Source organism: Oratosquilla oratoria, chromosome 14, assembly GCF_046742065.1.
Source record: "Oratosquilla oratoria isolate Oo_2021 chromosome 14, ASM4674206v1, whole genome shotgun sequence".
Taxonomy (NCBI): domain Eukaryota; kingdom Metazoa; phylum Arthropoda; class Malacostraca; order Stomatopoda; family Squillidae; genus Oratosquilla; species Oratosquilla oratoria.
Genome location: NC_134790.1, coordinates 9,774,829 through 9,779,828, shown reverse-complemented (window position 1 = coordinate 9,779,828; position 5,000 = coordinate 9,774,829). Strand labels below are relative to the sequence as shown.

General features: G+C 40.5%; 1 protein-coding gene across 3 annotated transcripts in view; it reads left to right on the top strand.

Moving 5' to 3' along the window:
• Positions 1-5,000, top strand: part of LOC143032718 (uncharacterized) — a 388,774-nt gene that overhangs the window by 232,256 nt on the left and 151,518 nt on the right. The gene's annotated exons all lie outside the window — the stretch shown is intronic.

Below are 5,000 nucleotides of genomic sequence, written 5' to 3'. Positions count from 1 at the left end.
TTTCGGTCTCATTTCTTACTCTTCCTACACCTCATGCCTCTTTATTCTTCCTCCCTACACCTAACTCCCTCCTCCATCTCGTCCTCCTCTTCCTCCTTGTCTCCGTTGTCATATTCTTCATTGTCCTCATCATGTTTCTCCTCTCCGTTCCCTTTAACCCTCAGTATCATGAGATACGTATTCGTCTCTCAGCTTCATTGTGCCACGCCATCTTCTGCCTCAGGCAAACCACACCGCGTGTACCCTTTTCACAGATCCATACTAACCTCACATTCCTTCCCTCTCCATTCTGAGCCACTGCCCCGGCTTTATTCTCCAACTTCAGAGATCCATTGCCCGCTCAAACGATCCCTTCCCCCCCGAATGAACCAAACCATCAACTGTCATCGTCGGTTCAAATCCTTTACTCGTCACCGACTGAGCCATTCCTTCGTTCTTGTCATCCCCATTGAACAACCGTCGCCAATCAACCCCCCTTCCCCCCCGCCTCCACCTGTGACGAATGCCATCAACGACACTGTAACAACGAACCTCCGTCGGCTTCTTGGATCTTGCCGTTAGTTCGCGCGTATGTAACCGTCAGTGTCGACGAAACCTACACTCACCCCCAACCCCCCAATCCCCAACCCGGCCACTCCCAACCCCTGTGTATAACACTCCCTTGACGCGCGGGATTCATTTGTGATATTTTGTTTGTATTGTATTGTATTTCGTTGCCAATAACCAGCGCTTCTGTCCATGGGGGCTCTGTCGCGCCGAAAAGATCGGGTCAGATGGTACAGGACAGTTGAGGCGGGCAGCAGAAGGAAGAGGCAATAAAAGTTGAACATGATCAACATTCTTCTTTGAGTGAAGATTAGTTTCAGGCGAGAGAATTGGAAAAAGGTGGTCAGTCTCAGCGGTAATGGGGTCTTGACTTTGTTTTCTTTTTTTGTGTCAAATTTTTCATCAAATGGAGAAGATGCAAGGGCGGCGCCTTTAGATGTCAGGGAAGAATGGGTAGGGTCTGTCAACAGAGCAGTAATTAGCTCCGTTTTTCATGTTTTCTTCAGCAAATTTAAGCGAGTTTTTTGAGGCCTTAATTTTGGTTAGATTATTTTTGGATACGTTGTTGCCTGAATTGACGGGGGATTTCCAAAATACCACCATATTGACGGCGATATTGACAGAAGATGGGGGTGTTATTAGCATAGCGATTTTGATGTCTTCGGGCGAGACTGCCATCTTGAATAACTATTTTTTAATTAATTATCTGTGACATGTGATGGTAATGTTTTCTAACTGAAAACAATGAACTGTTTAACATGCAGGGAGCCCAGTGGCCAAAAAAGAAAAAGAATTTTGTGATAGCGAGAAGCATTAGCTGAATCAGTCCTGTTTGGCTTAAATTTCATGTTCTGTGCTGAATAGAGGATCTCTCGATCGTATATCGTACGATGCTGACCTGCTTTTGATTCCAGCAAGACATCCAAGTAAATAGGGCAAAGGTGACAACCTCGGGTATAACTAAGCGAGTCGTTCGAGGACCAAGAGAGCGAGAGAGAGAGAGAGAGAGAGAGAGAGAGAGACCACAGTATAATTAACGCTCTATCATTAATTCTCCCCGTTATGTTGCCTTTACTTGTAAGGGTAATAGTAGTATGACTGTTATCATCATTGTGGTAATAATTTCCTTAATGTTACAGTTTTGTTCTGACATAATTCCTCATGATCTCGGTATCAATCGGCGGGTTTCGCGCGTGAGTGCTCCCGTGGACGTGATGTGTAGTCTTATCAATTCATCTCGCTCGCAAGCACGCCGAACTTCGTTCCACTCCCATGTACAGGCTGGATGAAGAGGAACGCGCACGCAACAGGCATATACCATTACTTGCAAAGTGAACTTTACACAAGGCCACAGCGAAGAGGAGTTCTGTTTAATTTTGACCTCTAGGAATATGTTATTCGTGTTTAAAAGAAAGGCATTTGGGTCATGGTGTGCTTGTATGCAAAATGATAGATTAACGGTGGTGATGAAGAGAACCTGATTAGGCAGAATTTGATTGGAGCAAACTTTGCTAAATGTTTTAAGAATTTGTCGGTCGTAACTGCTTGTGCAATACATTTTCATCCAAGCATAAAACAACACACTTCTACCACACCCTGAACTGCCATGAGCCACTCGTTGAATCATCCCGGCAAAGGTAAAAAGAAATAAAAAATAAAAATAGATAAATAGACGCTCGCTTGGTTACCTGATGCATTCCAATCTTGCCAGATGCGTTCGATATTTTATTTTTCTTACTGATTTGGATTGATGCATTCTGATTAGAAAATATGAAACGTGATTAAACAGTGTTAAAAGAACAATGGGAATTTATGCATTAAGTGAAAACTTAGCGACTCGTAAGAACTAACGGTCAGTTTATAAGCAATTTGAATCTGGCGGGTATCGTCTGGCGCGCATCAACGACTCCCGGGACCCGAGGTATGGCAACAACGCCTTACCATTATTATTATTATTTTTCGTTCGTTTTATTTGTTTATGACAGAACCTAGACCACTCGAGTTCTGCCTGGTTTCACAGGTAATAATGGACGCGGGATATCTTAAGTAGGAGGGGGCCGTTAGAGGATGGGGCAGACAAGACAAGTTATTAAGCTGTCGAAACCCCTACTCCACCCCACCCAACCTCACCCCGTCCCCCTTACCTTTCTTCAGAACTTGGTTCGGAGTGGGTTAAAGGTTTGCATGCATTGATAGTTTTCTTTTATACGATAACTGAATAATGCAGAGGAAATTGTGTGTGTTGAAGGGTAACAGACACGTAATTGGGGGATGTGAATTCATTAGGAATGTGATTATAACACTTCATCTCGGTAATGATCTTGGGAATTTGAGGAACCTCATAGTTGGGTAGTTTAGCTGTTGGGGATACGACAGTGATTATGATGGTAGTGATATTATTGATATTGGAGTAGCCAATATTGCAATCATGGCAAGAAAAGTGGCAAGAATATTGAATATTGAGGCAGAAATGTGAAAATGATTACAGTGATTAAATGTTCAATTGTGAAAGATTTGTGCTTGTCTGAATTGGAGCCTGGCGAAGTATGAAAATTATTACGTTGAGTAAATGTTCAGCTGTGATATATTCTCCGCCATCACGTCTGCCGTATTCGGTATGAAATGCATATAACGGAACTTGCGCTTTTTGGTATAAATAGCACTGTGCAGATACACCACAAGTCTCATAAAATTATTTTTTTTAAACACGGTAACGTGCATTTGTGTTGTGCTTGATGTCATCCAGTGTTATTCGGTTGATATTAGAATGTGAAGGAGTGCATTTGTTTATAATTGTTCTTGGCTTGATCGTAGATATCTTGCTTTAGGAAACCTATTTTATTATCATCGTTACTATTATTATTATTATTATTATCATTATTATCATCATTATTATTATCATTATTACTATTATTATTATTATTATTATTTTATTATTAGTGTTATCGTTATTATTATTATTATTATTATTACTATTATCATCATTATCATATTACTATCATCAATATTATTATCGTTATTATTACTACTACTACTACTACTACCACCACCACCACTATCATTATTATTGTTGATTTTAGACTCCGGGGGATCATTTAGATACACAAAGGAGAATGGGAAAACCGCCCGCAGCGCCACCCCCCAGTCGGGAATTCATCGAAACACAAGGTGGTCCAGGACCAGCGAATGGTAATCACAGATCCATATCGTTACACACACACACACACACACACACACACACACACACACACACACACACACACACACACACACACACACACACACACACACACACACACACACACACACACACACACACACACACACACACACACACACACACACACACACACACACACACACACACACACACACACATTCATATTGTACTCTTAATCTGATTTCACTCAAAGCATTGAACGAGAGCGCCAGGGCGTTTTGATTCTCGATGAGAGACAAGACACTGTAATTATATATTTTTTTCTTTCTTTCCTTTCTCTTGTGCTTACCTCGGCGCTAGAATCGAAGAGGACCACTTGTGTTTCGGGTGCCTTAGGTTCTTCTAAAGGGATTTAGTATTATTGACCTACTTTTATATATATAAATCTCGAGATGTAAGGCTTAGAGTAAGGTACGGTGGCGGAGAATTTTTTTTCTATTATATTTTCATATTATTATTATTATTTTGCTCAATACAATACATATGAATATATACATATACATACTATGCATACACATACGTACGTACATGCAAACGAATATTCATACGTACATACATATATATATATGTATATATATATATATATATATATATATATACACATTCATGAATATATAAATACATAAGTATTTACAGTATACGCATGTATGCATACACACACATATACACATACACACACACACACGCACACACACACACACACACACACACACACACACACACACTCTTAGACCTTCAATACAGAAGATGACGTGGGATCGCCAGAGCAGAAGTGAAAGTGGCACTTGGCACGAAGGGGATGATTAATGATTATTATGGTAGACTTAATTACATTCCTTCTTAAAAGTTATTTTGTGTGTTCATTATTTTTCCAACATTTCACACACACATTTCTCCCCCTATTTTATATCTTGGCTTCATCTTACTTTGGTGTCAGAAGGCAAACGGAAATTATCTTGAAATCGGTACAAACAGAACATATATCAGCCATTGATTCGTACATTAATCTTACATAAAAGTGCAACTAAGGCAATATGTGGCGATGCCAGATGAGGTAAGCCAGTCACCGGGGATGGATGGAGGTCGCATCGGGAGGGAAAGTCGTATCGGACCCGTATCCAGCGTGAATGCAGTCGGCCTATGCAGTAACAAAAAGCGGCTGCCACAAGAATATCATGACGTAATAACTTTGGTTTTGTTGGCTTTATTTATGCATTTTGTTTATTATTTACTT